Source organism: Macrobrachium rosenbergii, chromosome 43 (genome assembly GCF_040412425.1).
Source record: "Macrobrachium rosenbergii isolate ZJJX-2024 chromosome 43, ASM4041242v1, whole genome shotgun sequence".
NCBI classification, from domain to species: Eukaryota; Metazoa; Arthropoda; class Malacostraca; order Decapoda; family Palaemonidae; genus Macrobrachium; species Macrobrachium rosenbergii.
In genome coordinates this window covers 32,082,047-32,103,152 of record NC_089783.1, presented here as the reverse complement: position 1 = coordinate 32,103,152, position 21,106 = coordinate 32,082,047, and the positions used below count along the sequence as shown (strand labels likewise).

At 40.6% G+C, this 21,106-nt stretch overlaps 1 long non-coding RNA gene across 1 annotated transcript; it reads right to left on the bottom strand.

The window, feature by feature from the left end:
• Positions 1–1,332: 1,332 nt before the first annotated feature.
• Positions 1,333–19,596, bottom strand: LOC136828750 (uncharacterized). Its single transcript, XR_010850208.1, has 3 exons — positions 19,327–19,596; positions 4,361–4,494; positions 1,333–2,275 (listed from the first exon to the last, which is right to left on the bottom strand). It is a non-coding gene; the product is annotated as an uncharacterized lncRNA (long non-coding RNA).
• Between the last annotated feature and the right edge of the window lie 1,510 nt (positions 19,597–21,106).

Genomic DNA, 21,106 nt, shown 5'->3' with positions numbered 1-21,106 from the left:
AGCAGTGGAAAGGAACTGGGACAAACAAGAGCAGCAGTGGAAAGGAACTGGGACAAACAAGAGCAGCAGTGGAAAGGAACTGGGACAAACAAGAGCAGCAGTGGAAAGGAACTGGGACAAACAAGAGCAGCAGTGGAAAGGAACTGGGACAAACAAGAGCAGCAGTGGAAAGGAACTGGGACAAACAAGAGCAGCAGTGGAAAGGAACTGGGACAAACAAGAGCAGCAGTGGAAAGGAACTGGGACAAACAAGAGCAGCAGTGGAAAGGAACTGGGACAAACAAGAGCAGCAGTGGAAAGGAACTGGGACAAACAAGAGCAGCAGTGGAAAGGAACTGGGACAAACAAGAGCAGCAGTGGAAAGGAACTGGGACAAACAAGAGCAGCAGTGGAAAGGAACTGGGACAAACAAGAGCAGCAGTGGAAAGGAACTGGGACAAACAAGAGCAGCAGTGGAAAGGAACTGGGACAAACAAGAGCAGCAGTGGAAAGGAACTGGGACAAACAAGAGCAGCAGTGGAAAGGAACTGGGACAAACAAGAGCAGCAGTGGAAAGGAACTGGGACAAACAAGAGCAGCAGTGGAAAGGAACTGGGACAAACAAGAGCAGCAGTGGAAAGGAACTGGGACAAACAAGAGCAGCAGTGGAAAGGAACTGGGACAAACAAGAGCAGCAGTGGAAAGGAACTGGGACAAACAAGAGCAGCAGTGGAAAGGAACTGGGACAAACAAGAGCAGCAGTGGAAAGGAACTGGGACAAACAAGAGCAGCAGTGGAAAGGAACTGGGACAAACAAGAGCAGCAGTGGAAAGGAACTGGGACAAACAAGAGCAGCAGTGGAAAGGAACTGGGACAAACAAGAGCAGCAGTGGAAAGGAACTGGGACAAACAAGAGCAGCAGTGGAAAGGAACTGGGACAAACAAGAGCAGCAGTGGAAAGGAACTGGGACAAACAAGAGCAGCAGTGGAAAGGAACTGGGACAGACAAGAGCAGCAGTGGAAAGGAACTGGGACAGACAAGAGCAGCAGTGCAATTAGACAATTTTTGTTTGCCGGTAATCCAGGGGTTTTTAAAAAATTTCTGGACGCTGCATTTTTTTATGCTGTCCAGGAGTACTTTAATGGAAGTGTTGCAGAAATTGTAGGTTCGAAATTTAGTTTTTACACTGGCTGCATGATAGTCATGGAGCTTGAATGGAAAATCTATTAGAGAGTTTCTTTTGCAGAGAGAACTGTATGGTTATCAACGCAAGTTGGGACAAGCTAAAGCAGCAGTGAAGAAATAAATATTTTTATTGGCCCAGTAATCCAGGGTAAAATTCTTAGAGAGGAAAAAAAAGTGAGGCGTCCAAAAATTTTTTAGTAGATGCTTGTTTTGTGTACTAACTTCGTGTATATGATAATAAATATAACTGACGTAAGTTGTTGAAACTGGAATAAAAAAGTGCATTATTGATCTTTTCATTATTTTAATTTAACACTAATTACAATATTTTTGGTTCTATTTTGAGCTCTAATTACAATATTTTTGGTTCTATTTTGAGCTCTAAGTTTCTTAGCAATGGCATCTTGGTTGCCGCATAGTGCAGTGATTAATTTCTGGAGGTCATAATATCACTTGTGTTTTCTCTTCACCATATCTTCAGACATGGAAGGGTCTCTTCGTTTCCCTGTCCTGCTCGGGTTGTGCTTTCTTCACCTTCTCTACCGTCCGTAAACAGAATGGCCTAATCACTTTCCTTAGTACTACTTTCACTCGTTGCTCTGGAGTGTTACTGCGCTTTCTTCTCCACCGGACCGCAGATGGAAGGGCCTCCTTACTCTCCTGTCCACAACTTCAGTGGGTTGCTTCTCCTCCGCCCGCAGAAGGAAGGGACACCTCAGTGCTTCTGTCACCCGTTGCTCAACTTTCTTCATTTTCTCAACCCTTCTTTCCTGTCCACACCTTAATGCTGCTTTCACTTGTCGCTCTGATGTGTTACTGCACTTTCTTCACCTTCTCTACCGTCCGCAGATGGAAGGGCCTCCTTACTCTCCTGGCCACACCTTAGTGCTTTTGTGTGTTGCTTCTCTACCGTCCGCAGAAGGAAGGGACACCTCAGTGCTTCTGTCACCCGTTGCTCAACTTTCTTCATTTTCTCAACCCTTCTTTCCTGTCCACACCTTAGTGCTGCTTTCACTTGTCGCTCTGATGTGTTACTGCACTTTCTTCACCTTCTCTACCGTCCGTAGATGGAAGGGCCTCCTTACTTTAAATGTCCACGTCTTAGTGCTTCTGAAAATAAGTAAATTTCTCATTAGTATTCATCCTCAGTTTTAAGGGTTCAACTAATAACGAAAAGCTTGCTTGTATAATGCCAGCCTATAAAGGAAAAGGTGATAAAGAAAATCTAAGCTTTTTTAGACCAATATCGAACCTATCGCACTTATCAAAACTTATAGAAACGGAAGTTCACAAACAAACAAGGACACACTTGAAACATCATTATACCTGATGATCAGTCAGCATACAGAAAACACCACTCAACAGAGACTGCATTGTGTGCAGTTACAAATATGGTAGAAATTATAGCCAATGGAAAATGTGGCATCCTGGTTATGCTTGACCTAAACGCAGCATTTGATACAGTTGACCACAATCTACTGCTTGAAGACTTAAGAGCAGTAGGCAACGAAGATGACGTGCACAAATGGTACAAAAGCTACTTAGAAAATAGGAAGGTTACAGTGGTTATATCAAATGTGAAATCAGAAGAGCCTAACAAAAGGAGTGGCCCCAAGGCAGCGTTCTGGGTCCACTGCTAGTTGGCATTTACACAATCGAATTATCTAGAATTCTAAATAAGCACAAGGTTAAGTATAAACTGTATGCTGATGATACCCAGTTGTATTTTCCTGTCGAAATGGTAGAAGACACCATTAGTAAAACTGATGCATTAATGAAAGCTATCAAAAATTGGATGTCGGCGAAGAAATTGAAACAATGAAGACAAAACTGAGTGTATGCTATTTGGATTTGACAATGCACTACAAAAATATGAACACTTCAAAAGAATAATTATTGGTTTATCAACTATAAATATTGTAGCAGCAATGAGGAACTTGGGAGTATTTATTGATAAACTGTCGATGAAGAACCATATATTGCATTTTACAAAAACCTGTAACTATCATATTAGAAACATTGCATTTATTAGAAAATACCTAAACGAAGGTACTTTGAAAACAGCAATTTGCAACCAAATACTTTCGAAGCTTGACTACTGAAACGTTATATACTACGGTCTCCCTAACTACCTGCTAAGAAAATTGCAAGGAGTACAAAATAGAGCTGCCAGGTTAATAAAAGGACTACGTACCCGTGACAGAACGACCCCAGCACTAATTGAGCTACATTGGCTCCCAGTAAAAGCTAGAATAGAATATAAAATACTACTTACAGTCTTTAAAGCACTAAAATATGATAAACCAACATAACTGAGAAACTGCTTAAGCTTCTTCAGACCTGAAATGAATATTGTAATCAGTCATGCAAGTGAAGCGTATAGGCTATTTGAACCTAGAACAAACTGTAAGTCAGGTGAGAGAGCATTTGAACACTGCGCACCAAGACTATACAACAAAATACCGCCTGAAGTGAAGAGCACACAATAAGAAAGCAAATTTAAAAAGGAACTAAAGACTCTCCTACTCTGCAGGAGCTACGACACTGACGAGAAAACACTGACAGACAATTATAAAATATAAGAAGCACCTTATTTTGAAAACGTACATGGGCCCGCCTGAGAGGGAATTATTCCTGTGGAGGGCTGTACATAAAACCGAACAAAAGTAAAGATTCAAGTTCTAAGTAGTGAGCTATTCATGGAAAAACGAACGTAAATATTATACTAAGTCACTCCCGCTCCTGGTTTTTTTCTTATAATCCCACTCTTGTCTTATCCTAAGATTAGTTTCCTAATCTAGTTCCTATCATATGTTGACACGGTCACTTTCTACCTAATATCAAGTAGTGTGTTGTGTGCTCCAGCTAACATGACTTAAAATTCCAAAACATTTCAAGCCCCCTCAGCATTACTGCACTTTGCTGACCAGAGGTAAACATTAAAAGAAACAGATTTATCTAAGACTGTGGATTATGAAAATTGGATTATAATTTATGACTAGTCAAATTATCAACAGTTCACCCAAAACAAGACAGTTCACCTAACGCAGCCTTTACATTAAATATATTTATTTACATTTAATGAAATCAAACTAAAATGACACCACACAACAAAACAAACTAATAAACTATGTTTAATTCAACAATTCAATTATCTACACAAATTGTTGCATGACATTCACACAAATCCCTTACCTGTTCCAGTGAAGTTTCATTTTAGAGAAAATTTATGCAGGAGAAACGCACTAACATACTATCGTCCAGGGAAGAAGGAGATGCCTTGCTTTCCATGCCACATACCTTGCTTGGAGGTCCATAACTCAGCACTTCTGAAATTATTTTTGGATCAGTATTCACTACATGTACCGGCAGTTACCTGCTTACATAATTCACTGCCTGAGAATACTACATCAATTTCTTTGCTTTACATGAAACTTATGGCAGCATAAAAAATGCCGATTAATTACTAGTATTTACAGTATACATGAAATTATATCAAAGCACACACTGACAGAGGAAGGTTGTGAGGTTCAAGAAAGGTCAGAAGTGAGACTGATTCTTTACTGTTCACGACAGGTACTTATAATGCGGAAAGTGGACGGAAAGGTAGTGGGCGACCTGAGGCCCCCAGCTGTGTCACAGAATTGTGTTTGTTGAAAGTCATAAAATAAATACAGAGCATTACAGAACATGTACAAGCAGATATATATATCGGTGAACAGGCCGTAGAATGATACATATAATGAGATACATAAAAAATCTGAAACAATAACAAGTGACAAATATGACATGATTAATGTACAAATGCAGAGCGAAACACCAGGAACGGAGAGGCGGTTTGACACCCTTACAATACTCCCCCCCTAAGACAATAATTATGCGAGAAATTATTGGATGACACATCCATGGCGGAGGCGCTGTGGCAACTGGAGTGGGCCTCTACTTCTCGAGAACTGCGGGGGGAGGGGAGCGACCTCTGGTTCTGGCGCAGGTTGTTTCCTGGGCCGTCCTGGACCTCTTTTCGGCGTGGGGGCAGCTGTTCCTGTGGAGTGTTGTTGAGGGGGAACTCTGAGTCGCCTGCCTGTCTCCTTGCTGATTTCGTTGTCCAACAGGAACGCTGGTTTTAGCCTGTCAATCGTTACCCAGTCCTCACCCCCATGGATGTCGAGCAGGAATGCTTAAGGCACCCGCCTGACGACTGTGGGGCCCCCTGCAGGACCTCGTTAAGGGCGGCCAACGTGCGTCCACCCTGACGAAGACGTAGGCGCAGGAGTCTAAGGCAGGTGGGTTGTATCTGCTGGTCCTGTCGGTGAAGGTCCTGTGGCAGGGAGCAAACTTCCGTGAGAGTTCCCTCAACCTCAGGAGGGGCGTTTCTGCACCCCAAGCTGACAGCAGGAAGAATTCTGCGGGCAAGACCAATGTTTCCCCATACACATTTTTGGCCGGGGAGGCGTCACCATCTGCTTTAGGTGCGGTGCAAAGACCCAAGAGGACCCAGGGGAGCTGTGCATTCCAGTTCACGTTGGTGCAGTGTGCCATGAGAGCTGCCTTAAGAGAGCAGTGGGCTCTCTCAATCATGCCGTTTGCTGTGGGGTTGTATGCCGTTGTGCTGTGCAGCTTCATGCCCATCAGACATGCCAGGGAGACCCAGAGTTCTGAGAGGAAGGCAGGGCCCCTGTCCATGGTGATGTTGTCAGGCACTCCAAATCAGCTGATCCAGCTGGAGAGAAGGGCCTCTGCACATGACGTTGTGGATGCTTCGGGCCAACGGGTGGAGCGATCTATAATTGTCAGGAGGTATCTTGCTCCTCTGGACTCCGGAAGGGAGCCGACGACATCGGCATGGATATGGCCAAAGCACTGCCGTGGTTGGGGAAATTTCCCAATCACTGATTCTGTGTGCTGAGATGTTTTGCTCATCTGGCACGCTAAGTAGTTCCTCGCCCAACGACGTACGTCCTTGTTAATACTGTGCCAGACGAACTTATTAGTCATAAGGAGTGCCGTTGTGCACCCTGAAGGATGGGAGAGACCGAGTATCACGTCGAATGCCTGCTTTCTTCTCTAAGCTGGCACAAGGGGGCGAGGGCAGCCTGTGCTGGTGTCGCAGAGGAGCATTGTTCTGGAGTTTCCTAAGGGCATGTCTTCCCACTTCAGTGCCGTCAGTGACGTTCTGTAGGCTGCCGTCTCAGGGTCTGCTGCTTGCTCCTTCGCCAGGTCTTTGTAGTCGATGCCAAGCTGGAGAGAGTTTATTTCTACTCTCGACAGGGAGTCGGCTACTGGGTTTTTTCTCCCAGGGACTTATTTGATGGTGTATTTGATGGTGCAGCCGAATTCTGAGATGGCGGTTAGGTGCCGCTGCTGTCTTGCCAACCATGCATCTCCCTGCTTTGCGAAGGCATGTACCAGGAGTTTGTGGTCCGTCAGGATGGTGAATTCGGTGCCCTCCAGCAGGTACTTAAAGTGCCTTACGGCCTGGTAGATAGCCAGCAGTTCCCTGTCGAAGGAGCTGTAGAGGTTTTGGCTGGTGAGAACTTGCGGCTGAAGAAGGCCAAGGGCTGAGGGGCGCTGTTCACCACCTGCTCCAGTACTGTACCGTAGGCAATGTTGCTGGCATCCGTTGTTAACCTGAGGGCAGCTGCGGGGTTGTGGTGCGTCAAAGTCGTGGCACTGGTGAGGGCTGCCTTCGTTTCACTAAATGCCTTCTGCTGCAGAGCTTCCCAGGTCAGCGCCTTTGGTTTTCCCTTTAGGACTGATGTTAGTGGGTACATAATTCAGGCGACATTGGGGATGAACTGTCTGTAGTAATTTATCATCCCCAGAAACTCCTGCAGGGCCTTGATGTTTTGGGGTTCTGGGAACTTCTCTATGGCCTTCACCTTAGATGCCATCAGACGTACTCCTGCAGGTGAGATTTCGTGCCCGAGGAAATTATTTTTTCCTTCCCGAAGATGCACTTGTCAAACCTCACCACTAGGCCACTCTCCTGTAGATGTTTTAAGACTGCCCGGGTGTGTCGAAGGTGTTCCTCAGGCGACCTAGAGAAGACCAGGATGTCATTGACATAACAGACACAGACGGGCAGGTCCCTCAAAATGGTGGCCATCAGTCACTGGAATGTCGCACCTGCGTTTCTAAGACCGAAGGTTGAATAGAAGAATGTATAGGTCCTGAAGGGCGTTATTATGCAAGTCTTTGGGATGTCGTTGGGGTGCAGAGACTTGGGAATATGATTTGAGCAGATCCATTTTGGAGAAGATCTTTGCCCCGTGGAGTGTGCTTGTCAGGTCCTGCATGTTTGGGAGGGGGTAGTGGTCTGGTGTCATCACTACGTTTAGGCGGCGGTAATCCCCGCACAGCCTCCACGAGCCATCCGCCTTCTTTACCATGTGGAGGGGTGATGCCCAAGGGCTTGATGCTTTTTCGCAGACGCCCATCCATTCCATCTCTACGAAGGGCTGTTCAGCGTCTTGTAGCTTTTGCGGGGAGAGGCTCCGGAACTTCGCATGAGTTGGTGGGCCTGTCGTGGTGATGTGATGGAGTATGCCGTGCTTTGCTGAAGCCCTCGGTGACTGTCTTAGCTCCGGTTTAAACACGTCTGGGCATCCCCGATCTTTTGGCGAGCTGGCAGGAGTGGCAGGTTCCTGTGTCCAACAGTCATTCCTTTCCAACGTCGACGAGAAATCCGTGGTGTCCTAGGAAATCTGCGGCCCAGGATGGAGATGATCTGTGTCGTCGTGTCGTATGTGCGGATGGGTGTCCCGTTTGCTGTGATGAGGGCATTTGTTGAGTCAGGTTTCATCTTAAGATCTTCCTTCATCGGTGGGAAGACGGATTGCATTGCCCCCGTGTCTACCAGCAGGCGGTGCTTGGAGATTTCATCTTTGATGAAAAAACCTGCTGGTCGGGGGGAGATCAGTTTCGCGGCTACTGCTGTTACTTGTGGCCGCTGACGTAGTTTTCTGGAAACTATATCTACATAATGAAACTATATCTATCTTCTATAGTAATAATGTTCAAGAGAAGGTAGTTTATTTAACAATGTAAATGAACATGACACTGGAGAAAGAATGGGAGGGTTGACAAAGAAACCGAGGATAAGGAACTCCATTCGTTAAAGATATGAGCAAGGGAAAACTGTTGAACGAAACTACGAAGGAACATACTAGCCTGGAGACTACGAAGGAACATACTACCCTGGACTCAAAATTGAATGAGTGTGGAAGAAGAATGTCATGAATTGGCTTTTATTGAATAGTACAGAATGTAGGCCAAAGGCCAAGCGCTGAGACCTATGAGGCCATTCAGAGTTGAAACAAATAGAGTAAAAGGGCTTGAAAAGTGTAACAGGAGGAAAACCTCGCAGTTGCACTATGAAACTATTTTTAGGAGAGGGTGGAAAGTAGATAGAGGTACAGTACTAGGAATGAAAGGGGTTGCAGCTAGGGGCCAAAGGGACGCTGCAAGAACCTTAAGTAACACCCATACGAACTCAAAGCAGCTAATCTCTTCTTCCTTCATCTCAGCTTTTCAAAAAGACAAAGATCTCGGCCAAGACATTTGGTTTTTATCAGATATCTAACACGGACAGGGATCCGTTATCTGCATTTTATTGATATCACATTTTAGTTTTTTATGCTTCAACTATTCCTACACACCATACAGCTAGGACAATCTCTGACAATTACACTTGTACTCAGGTTCTATCTAATGAAAATGCAATGTACATATTTAGGGATCATGATTCTTAGCCTCAATCCCAAACTGTTACATAAGTTTAGTAAAACTCTCATTACCGAAGGAAACTAATGCTTTGACTCTGCATATTCGCAATTCAGTTCTCCAAAAACGCCTGAGAAGCCTATTATTTTTACAAACTCCCATTTTTTTTTTTATTCCCACCTTGCTGCCAAAAAAAGTGTGGATTATGGGCCTCATTTTCCTACTGCTTTAGGACCTCCTGTCATCCTCAGGTTTTAATCTTCTAAAGTGACAAATACAACCAAAGGGTGCTTTCAAACTAAGAAGGATTAATAAATAACAATTTACAGTCACCATACTGAAGTTCATAATAGCATGCTGAGAAGTTATAAGGCTAAAGTACATCTAGGAAGAGATGTACTCATAACTGTAGCTCCCAACATCTAGTATCTACTGTATCAATCTTGACCCCTTACTTGGCTTCATACGGTTTCCATGCCAGTATCTGTCGTAGGAAGGGGCACTGAAGGGAAGATGCTCTCAAGATAGGATTGTTTTCCTGAGAAAGTAAAATATAACCTTATAATTAAGGTACACCTGAATTTATTTTCTCATTCACTTATTTACAAGTTGTTGAAGGCCATATTTTCAGAATATTTGACAATGCTTCGTCATTTTACTAATGGAAGCCCCCCCCCCCTGGCAGATTATCTTTGAAATTTAAAGTTAATACAAGAAACTGAAAGACAAGGAGTCCTGCATGGTACGCTTAAGTTGGTCAGGACCTGTTCGTCATTTAAGTAAAGGTGTGATCTAATGCTCCCAAGTTCTAGAAAGAGGTAATTGACAATTTTGAAGGAAATAATTCAGAAAAACTGTGTAGTATTTTAAAAGAGGAAAATCGACAGCGTGCAAAAGTAGTCTGTGACACCTGTGATCTCACAGCAGTGAAGTGATACACCAGCTCACCAGAAAAGGATATTTACAGGCATTAAGTAATTATAGGGGAATTATGTAATTGTCAATTAAAAAAACCTATGTTTTTGGGACATCATAACCTAAGCATTCCCTGTATTTGTAACTGATGCTGTCGTAAATGTGCATTTGTTTCATAAGAGCAGAAACCCACCTTTGCAGTACAGTTTCTCTTACTCGGGGTAGTAGCAGTTTTCCTACTATGCCTGCTTCTCATAGCATTCTTGCTGTGTTTGAGGATAATTCTTAATACAAACCATTATGTTCGGAGCTTCATCTGGGATACCGATATTTTTTGGAGCCTCGTCTCAGCCTGTGAGAGAAGAGCAGCAGCAACCTAGTTGAAAAGGATTTCTGTGTTTGCTAAAGGACTCTATACCTAAACATCTTGTTACTGTATCTTTGTCGTAGTCTTCTAAGCATAGTGCCTAGTTAGGGCTACTGTTTCCAGTGAGCTTCCTCCAGCTGTTTCCATCTTGATCACCACATTTCATAATTGGTTTGGTGGATGTTTTACATATGAATACTTCCTGACTCCAACATTCCTTATTTATCTTCAGACAAGCACTGAGTTTGGGTGGTTTGTCCCCTACTCCTCAAGTGGCTTTATCTTGTTACTATTTCTGCTACATATCAAAACATGCTGCAGTTACATGCCCACATGCTAAGTGACTTGAAAGTAGCTCGTTTCCTGTTGTCCAGGGATGTCCACAGCCAATCTTGACCGGGCATTCCCATAACCAAGGATGTGGTGGTGTGTACTCCTTGAACACCGCTCAGTGTAAGGGGCATTTATACCCTGAAAATAGAATACTGCAGTTTGTAAGATAATACAACATTTTGTAGGTATGTCCTCTGAATGTAAAAGGAGTGTGACATACTTTTGAGGGAAACCTGTAGAGGATTCATTAACAGCATCTGAAAAAGACTTCTTAAAGAACCATAGTATTTCAGCTTAGTAAAAGGTTCCCTGCCAGGCTAATTTAACTAGACTTTACTTCAGAAACAAACTTTCATAGTTGCTATTTGTGCCTATGTATCGAGGTAGTGTGCCCCACTTAAAGAGCATAAATATCTTGAACCTTTTAATGTCAGTACATCCAACTGCTTGATTCCTGATAAATTTTTTTTAAGTCAAATTCTATAATAGTCTGTAACTGGCCTTAAAACATTGAAGCTCTTCAATGCATAACTAGTCAGCATAATTATCTACTTTCTACCCTCTTTGTTCTGTACTAACTTGGTAATTTTATTCTTTTGGAACTTCTCACACTGGTCAGTACTCTGTTCAGTACCTTTTAGCTCTTTTCTAAGGACTGTCAGTTCATGAGTAATAATGATACTTAAAAATGACTTGCCTTTCATTCTTTAATTGGATATGTGCAGGTTTATGCTAAATACAGCATTTAGTTTCTTTGATAAACCCTTTTGGCTTTTCCATTAGTCTTCTTGTTCCTGGGCCATAGAGATCTAGGGACGAGGACTCTTGTACCTTGTTGTTAATGTAAAGTCTTGCTTGATCCTTTTATGTGTTTTTCCTTAGGGGGCTAAATATATATCTCCATCTTTAATTAATCTTCCTCAAATATGCATGATGAGGTGGAAGGGAATTCCTCCAAGTCAGGTCAAGGAATACATTCCAGCCCTACCTCTTTGGTGTTCATCCTCTAAGAGGTACTTGAACTCTGCTAGAACTAAATGGTTACCCTCAAGAGGGAAGTGACTACATTACCATTTGGAACTATACCTCCCAAACCCTTCAGCAGTCTCTTTAAGTGGCCCTTGCAACCCTGTCAGGGAAAATCCAAGGGTATTTGAACTTTGATGCCACCACCTTTTAAGGATATGGGTTCGCCTGCAGTTAAAAACTCACAAAGTTGAGGCATAAAGGCAAGCCCGTCAGGTTTCCTTGAGAACTATACTGTCTTGCATCCCTCTAACAGCATTGAAGGGTTAAGACTGGACATGAGTATCTGCCTGGAGGTGATGTGTGTTTTACTGACTTAGTACAGACATTAGAAATGCCAACATATCTGTAAGGTTGTCTCCTCTCTTACATAACTTACAGATATGTTGGCAGTTCTAACATCTGTACTAAGATTAAGACATATATCACCTCCAGGCAGATACTTATGCCCAGTCCTAACCTTTTAATACTGTTAGAAGGATCCAAGACAGTACAGTTCAGAATGCTTTTGCATTATCATTGCTACAAAATAATGCAAAAGCTTTATTTTAATGTGACTTTTCCTTAGCAACACTCGCTTCAGGGTGTGACGTCCCCGCCTACATGAGTTACGGTAGAAGAGACTCTCTTGCCTTAGGGGGCAACTCTTCTAGGATGACACTGAAATCAAACCAGAGGGTGGAAGGGACCCTTTAGCCTTGGTAGGCAACCTTTCTAAAAGGTTACTTTGGATATAAACACTGTTCACCAATTTTGGATGTGCCATTGCCATTGTACCATGGCCTTCCATGGTCTTGGGTTTGAGTTTCCTTGTTTGAGGGCACATCAGGCATTTTTTCTCTTTTTATGTTCACTTTTTTTTTTTTTTTTTTTTTGAAAAGGAAATGCTGATGGGAAAGCAGAAGTTGCTTGGTGGATTATCAGGAAAGTGCCTTCTTTCTTTAATCTTTTCCTTTTAAGTTTTTTATAATTTCTAAATATATTCTGACTGCCCTCCCCCAGGTTGATGTGGCAAACCTGGCATATTTCTTTTTTGCCTTTCGATCAGTTGCTTCTGACACTTGGCACTTTTTAATGACATGGTCAGTGTTACATATCCTTTTAATGAAACTATTGTAGATAATGTAAATAGTGTTATTGATTTTATTGTTTCTGTTTATTTCAAGCTTATTTTGGGAGACACTGAACTTAACTCAGGGCCTGTTATTCGTTACTGTAAATAAAATTGCAAGTGTATTCAACTCAAATATTCAAGGCTTATGATCCAATTTTCTTGATCTCCCGAGTTGTGCCCAGAAGTATGCGAGATGTTTTTATCTAAGACACTTGTAAGTAGTAATAAGTTAAACGCAGAAGTTTTAATCCCAGGGAGCTTTCGACCGTTTGCAAAACGGTCCTCTTCAGCCAACTCCGTTGCGCAAACGGTCGTAAGCTCACTCGTTTTTATCTCCTTTTTTGTATATTTTTGTATCTTAAAAAAATACAATTTATCAATTATATTATTGTGGCTTTTTTACTCATTTTCGATCACAATATAGTGATGCTCCACAGACATATGTAATACTTGCAAGGGGCCTGAACAAAGAACACACAAAAAACTCTTTGAAGATAAACTTGAAGAAATTAAAGAAAACAGAGATATTAACAAAGTTGATTCAGGATTCGGCTCAGAAAACTAGTGACAATGATCAACATAGATGAAATCCAAAACAAAATTGACAATGTTGATAAAGATGTAAAGACCATGACAAACATGGACAAAACTTATGCTGAATCACTGAACACAAAAAAGGTGCTTCTGATCAAATCTACAAACGAAGGGAGCACAGCAGCAAATGAAGAGAGACAAATTATGAGTAAAATAACGGAGCCAGTTGAATAGGTTAAAACACGAGATTTACACTTATTTGTAAGATCTCCATACAGGAAAAACTTAGAAAAGCAAAAATGGAGATCAGTAAATGAGAGGGGTAAACTTACACCAAAAATAAAAGTAGTCTATGTCCCGAAGGATGAAGATGACATTGTCGATAACACTGTAAAGAAAAATCCATGGATAGGTAACCTCATTTCTGAAAATGACGACCTGAAAATTGTAAGGGGAATGATAGCCAAAGGTGACAAATATAAACACTATATCATCAAATGCACACCACAAATACGAAAGGCTATCTATGATAGAGGTGACATTGTGTACACTGTACAGCCATTGTAAAGTATAAGACATGCCCTATCAATGCTATAAAGGTCAGAAATTTTGTCATAGCGCAACAAATTGTAGAAATGACCAAGCCTACCCTAGATGTGGTGAATATCACAAATCAAATGAATGTGCTAACAGCATCTTCAGGTTTAAAAATTGTGTAAAGAAAGGCCATAGTGATACTAAACAATACACATGATAGCAACAAGTGCACATTATATAAAGAATATGTCTCAAAGGTGAAAAATAAAGAAAGCAAATTTAAAAAAGAACTGAAGACTCTCCTATTCTGCAGGAGCTACGATACTGACGAAAAAAATGCTAAAAGACAGTTATAAAATATAAACACCTTATTTTGAAAATGTACAAGGGCCTGTCAGAGAGGGAATTATCCCTGTGGAGGGCTGTACATAAAACAAAACAAAATGAAAGTGAACACACACACATGTTCCAGCTATTGCTAGGTCAAAGGTCCGAAAGTATAGTGTCACTTCCGACCACTGTGCCACTGAGATGAACATATATAAGTACAGACCCGGAACCAACGGACATCGGATTTAACGGACAAAATCAGTTTACGTTTACTCTCGCGCTAACCTCAGCATTGGCGCAAAATTGGAACTTCCCGAAAATAAGCTACAAATTACCTGTAACTATTAATTTACCATAAATCAGAAAGTAGAGTACCATTAGCGAAATTGTGATTATGAAATTTTCTTGATGAACCAGTTTCAGAAGTACTAAAGAAAAATTAGCGAAATTGTTCAAACCACCTTCAACTGTTAATGCAAAATGAAAAGTCTGGCATTAAATCGTAAAGTTATCTTCCTATACCTACAGGATACCTACTCTTCCTTTTCTTCTGTGAATAAACAAAACCTGTTTTTATCTTCCAACCTTGAACGAATTAAAAAGGCTTGCTTGATATCACACATTGGTGTTATTTGATCTAACAAAGACTTTCACTACATCACCATTAGATTGATACCTGCAAAAGGCAGTTTCATTAAAAATAGTTTATCGCGAATTTTCAGTGCGCTCTTAAACAATGGCAATATCACGGTTGTGAATTACGGTTCAGTTTTAAATACTATATGATGGGGTATTCCAAATGCCTTTGGAAAAATTCTTGGGTTCTGGTAAGTCCCTTAATGATTCCATCATGACTGTTTATGGAAAACTTCTAGTTAAATAATCCCTCTTTCATAAAGTCAGCAACTTCATGTTATACAAAAATGCAATATTGTTTAAATGTTATTTGTTCCATCAATCCTGTTTACAAGGTAAATTAACATATACTGTAGTCCTTTGATTTATTCTAGAATACTTCAACATATCAATGTGGGTGCCTAAGTAAATCATGCAAGTAAAAGATTAACAGGGTGCCTACGTAAACAATGCAAGTAAGAATATTACACGAGCTGAAAGTACGTCACTTTGCCTGTGGCTACAACTTTAGCTTGTCAATCTTAGAATCCTTAAACCCTTGCGAAAATGGATCATCTGGTGTGATTCGATAAGCAAATAGGTGATGCAGTTACAAAAAGCTACCTTGGACTAAACCACACTATATTGCATGTTTAAGTCGGTGCCTTGTCTTGTCACCCTCAATCCCTAGCAAAAACTGTTTCCTAAAATGTTTCTCAAGCTTCAATAATAGTTGCATCATACTTCGCAGAGGTCAACCTTAGTTCATCTTTCAGTTGGCCCAAAAACTGGTGAAGTATGAATATCTTCTGACTGCCAATGTTCAACAGACAATTAACACTACATGGTTTATAAAGGCAAACATACTTGCCTCTATAAACCAAAAAGTTAAGACAAAATTTGGAACATGTTTAAAAGTGGCTTGTGAATGTTATGCACTGATACAAACACTGGAATTGATGTAACCAATCCCATCATACAAATAAACAATCTTATCACTTATTTTAAAAATGTTTTCCAAATACTAATTCACTGCACTACCATGTCTTCTCTGAAATACTTCATTTATGCAATTTCTCTGGTTGCAACTGCTCTAGCTTCCTAAGTGCAAAGGTTACCCTAGATATAAAACCTGCATGCCTCCTAACAAATACATGAAAAAAATATGCAAAAAACTTTGACACTTATTTTAACGAAACATCTATAACCATTATTGGTAAATTTTTACCTTAAACTATAATTACATTCTGGAGTTAAAAATATGGTTTTTCTAAGGAGGGTTCTAATATTAATTTTGGTAAGAAAATTTGTAGTTTTAGAGATACAGTACTGGAATCCCCCCCCCCCCTTTATATCTTACAATTATTAGAAACCACAACAGGGCAGTGGAGTTCTTGGGAAGAGGGAGAACACATAATGGGTTAAAAACCTCACCTAACCTATGATGCCCAGGTCCTTACCTGGCTGGGTGGGCTTTGGCCTCCTGGGGCCCCCACCAGTAAATTTTACGTTAATAACAAAATCACTTCCATGAGTGCCGTCTTTAGTACTAGCCCCATAGGACTGGATATTAAAAAAAAATGTTAACAGTAAAATTTACGAGATTTTAGTATGATTTCCATATTAACCATATAAGGAAGACTTATAAGCAAAGCAAAAAGTAAAATAATACCCCACCTAACCTAAACTAATCCAGGCCACTATAAAATAGGGTTGCAACCTAAACTAGGGCACTGTATCCTTACCTGTCCAAGGCAGTTTTGCCCCACTGAACCCCCCACATAACCTGGGGCACTGTAAATTAATATTAACATTGAACTTAAACCCAAAATGAACATAAACCTTCAAACACACACACAAGTAAAATTTGCCTAGATAATCTAAGGAAGAAGTGTTATACGCCTGTGCTGAAAGAACTATGACCACACACTTAAGTGACTTGGTATACTTTTACTTTAAACCATTACTTGAGGTTTTAGTTTTTATACTGTGATCTTAAATTTTCTTAATATGCATAGTATGAAAGTTACTTATATTTTTTGTAAATTAATGGTTACCAAAATGTTTTCTGACGAACTTTACTGCTCTGATTTTTTCAAAGTTAAATGTTTATGTCAACATTGTCAAAGAAGTGGAGCTCCCGTTTGGGATTTTATTTGTCCAACTACATCATGGGTAAGGATGGATTATGTATCTGGATTATCTGTCAATTTCACCTGACACTATGGGTATGCGGGAAAATGCTGGAGCATGGTTAGTTTTGTTATAAGTTACACATATGTGGGATTTTGGAAATCAGGCATCACCTGAAAAAGCCAGCTTCACGTTGTAGTCATGGCACCTTTGGCTGCATCACTAACTTCCAACCTTAATTTTGTCCTCCTCACAAACACACTTGTTCACATTCAGCAACACGTTTTATCTAATTCTTTGTAGTGTCCCCTGAGAAATTCTTCCTTAAATTGTAACGAAGATCAACACTAGTGGTATTTTAGTGCTACAGCAAAACTTAAAACGACTGCTAAATGATAGCAATGTAATTTCTTGGCTAGCAATTTCAAAGGTATCTTGGAAGGTTCTCACCTTCCACCATATTAATTCATTTTAATCGTCAACCACTGGTTAACCACCCGCAGTCTGACACCAAGTGGCTATCAACTTCTAAGGAAGATTTTTACTTGTCTGAAGATGCCAATTCTACTGATAGTTCTGATTCATACTACAGTAAGTTCATGGAATACTTTCAAACTAATATTTTGCACTAGGGTAAGGACCAGGTGTCCTAGGATAGGTTAGTTTTGGGGTCTAGGTAAAGACCTGGCATCGTATGTTAGGTTAGGTAGTAGAAGTGGTTTCCATTGAAGTGGAGCCCCCTCCAGCTGGGCAAAGATGTGACCCCCTTGGTTAACTTAGGAGGGGAGTCTCAGAGGTGTGAGGCCCTCCTGCCAGGTGAGGAAACAGCCCCTTAGATTAGGTTAGGCTAGGTTAAATTGATCCCTGTATTTTACTAGGGTAATTCTAAGCCGGCTGTCCGCGGTGAGCTAGCCTATGGCAATTGAAGTTTTCCTATGTTATTTTACCTGCTGAACATGAATTTAAAATAATATTTTGGCGGTCGGCTGTAACTAAAATGTAACTGACCCTTGAAAACTGCACATCTGTACCAGTGGGTCACACACAGCTCAAGGGTAAATTACAGTTTAGCAGCAGCCGACCAGCAAAATATAAACTCTTGTAAAGCAAGTAAAATAACATAGAAAAATGTCAACTTCCTTAGACTAGCTCTACTGCACACTATTCGAAGCTTTCGTAAATGGGAAACAAAACATTACCATTTCCACTTTCAACTTGGGTGGCCTCTATAGGTGGCTGTGGCAGAACGGTGCTGCGCACCTTATCTGCACTTTTTAAGATTCCTGGCGAGCTCATATGTTCTGGCAAGAGATAATATTCTAGTTCAGCAAGTGAAATAACACAGGAAAACGTCAAATTCGTCAATTGTCTGAGTCTCGCAGCTCTCGCTAAGCACAGAAAACTGGCAGCTGCTGACTGGTGAACCGAAAGCTAGCGCATGCGTGTTAAGGCTTAGAATCAGCAGTACTAGTAATGAATGAAACGTGACTTTGGAATGGCTCCTGCTATCCATTTATTCTCCCTTCTTTTTACGCTTGTTTTTCGTGTTCCAAATGTGACATATATAACAGGAAATACAACAATAAGGTACCCAAACCTTTTCCCAAGTTATTTACCCCACCTAAAACTCCAAATTCCCAACGGGTCCCCCTTACTGTTTAGCTATTCTCAAAAGGGTTTTGCCCCACCCAAAACCCCGATTCCCAAAGGGTCCCCTTTACCGTTGGGTACAGTTCTAAGGTAATTTAAAGCTTAATTACAGTTGACTGCCAAAATATTACTTTAAATTCTCGTTCAGCAGGTAAAGTTCTATAGAAAACGTCAACTGCCATAGCCTAGCTCACCGTAGACAGCCGGCTTGGATCTACCATTTTCCCTACTCTTGATTACCTACAAACCTAAAATGGCAGCCTTCTCAGCCTAAGAGGAAACATGATCAGCAACCTATGCTGGCCTATACAAAAATATTACACTTTGCTAGGCCTACAGTAAGTGATAACCTATAAAAAAGTGGATCTCATCATCATACACTTTACAAGAGTTACATACACACATAGTTAACTTACACAAAAATTAACATACTGGTCAATACAATTAACCCAAGGCAAATCATGACATATCTTACGTATGAAAACTCGCTATAAAATTCAACTCAAATCCTGAAAATGTATACAAGTTTTAACCGGAGCAAGGACAACAAGAGTATAATTCTTCAGTTCACCGTTCAGCAGCTTAGCAAGATTTACGAGCCTTTACAACCGCACCCCTTTATGTACCGACCAATGAACACCGGAAATCTACGATACCTCATTACGTAAAGAAATTACACAAATGGAAATCAAATTATGAATTTGATATAAAATGGAATATTGATAAATTGAGGATGCTAGATAAGGGTATGAATTCATATCTACTCAACATACATTACAAAATTCATATTGGAACTTCAGCCAGCGAATGTGAAACTGATCAAAGACAACACATACGAAAATAAGCACCGAGCGAAGTAAAGAAAATAATGTGCCTTCGCCTTACCTTTCTGACAATGAAGTTTTTTGCTCCTTATGAGAATTCCTGGCTCATCTGCCACTCAGTCCGTCTCCAAACGTTTGCTAATTTAGCGGATGAGCTTAATGACAGTTGATATAATTGATGGCGATCCACTATTCATGAGAATAAAGTAGTGCCGGCCTGCCGGGATACAATGGAGGGATGTCCTTTACTCTTTACTTGACAGAACGGGGAACAACGATTGTCTAGTGTCTACTACTGCTGGTTTTCACCGCCAGGGGACTAAAGGAAAAAAACTGTTGGTTTCCACCGCCAGGGGACTAAAAGAAAAGAAAAAAAGTGCCTGGCTCAATGCACCTCCAGGTGGCGAACTATTTAAATTCCATCTCAAGCAGTGAAAACTTGAGTAATGAAATTTAAACGTTTGAAACATTGAAAACAGTTGTAAAATAACTTGAAGCCAAAAGATTTAAATAAAGAAAAATTCATAACAATATTCTTCATACATTCAAAACAACATAACATTAAAAGCGTCAAACATGGAATTCAGTGACCTTGGACTGGATCGCTTTTTATAAATATTCTCGGATATTCAGCACAAAACCTTTAGATATTATTCGGAAGACCTAGAAATATTATGTCTTTAGTCGAGTCTATTTCGGTAAAACAAGAAAGCAGACGCGTTATCTATGGGGAAACAAACCTACAAATAAAACGCAGTAGCATTCAAATCAAGTAACCTTTGAAAAAAAAAATGATACTGAAAATGTTAGTAATGCTTAAAAATCAGAAATAACGATTTTTTGCTAAATAAAACAAGAGGCTGACGAATCTCGAAAACTGACACAGTGATAAAACATAAGATAATTGTCATAACTCCTTTAGTAAACAATGTAGTAACCTTGAACTGAATTCAAAACGAATCCTAAATATTAAGCACCTTCACTAATGGAGTGTAGCCTACTAACGAGTCGAAGAAAATCTTCAAGGGTTTATGTGAAGTAAGTAATGTTGAAATAAAGCTGACATAGTGCTGAATATGTAAGATTCATCTTTATTCCGGCCAAAGTTACTGCAACAGCTTACCGATTCATGCTTAATTATTTAACGCTTTGTCTAAAATCACAAGACAATTTAAAGACAAGAACAAAGTTCAGCACTCGTTCTTGACGCAGCCACATGATGCAATCAACTTGGTTACTGTCATGGGAGTAAGTTCATAAAATAACACTGAACTTACAATATATCCCAAGCGTAAAATAGAGTATTTCAGAACCATCACTTTAGCTTCACTATCGGAAATAGGAGACTTTTCTCCTTAAATAAGGAGAAAAGTTTTGCAGCCTGGAACAATAAGTTTGGATGACAGCAGCATGACATCATGGGTTGACAACCATGACGTAACTTGGATTTTCCATCGATCCCCTGACATCGTCCCAGGAAAAGGAGTCTCAAAAAGCCATCTAATGGTACTCTGACAAAACACCGCAAATTTCTAGATCACGCATCATGGTCATGATTTCCACCAAGGTCGCTCAGATATGTTGCAATTACACCACCCAATATCCCTATATTTATGGCTGCATGTGCGTCCGTGCGAGTTAGCAGGATAATAAAGAATTGGTGAATAGAATTTGATGAAACTTGGCATAAATTCATCGTGTGTCCTAGAGGTGAATAACATTTAGATGGTATCAGCTCACACTTGAGAAGGCTTCTATGAAAACAAATCGCCATGTCTGACCTGATTCCCCCAAAATTTAGTTGTCTTGAGACGGACACCTAGTGAATATACCGGCCAAAT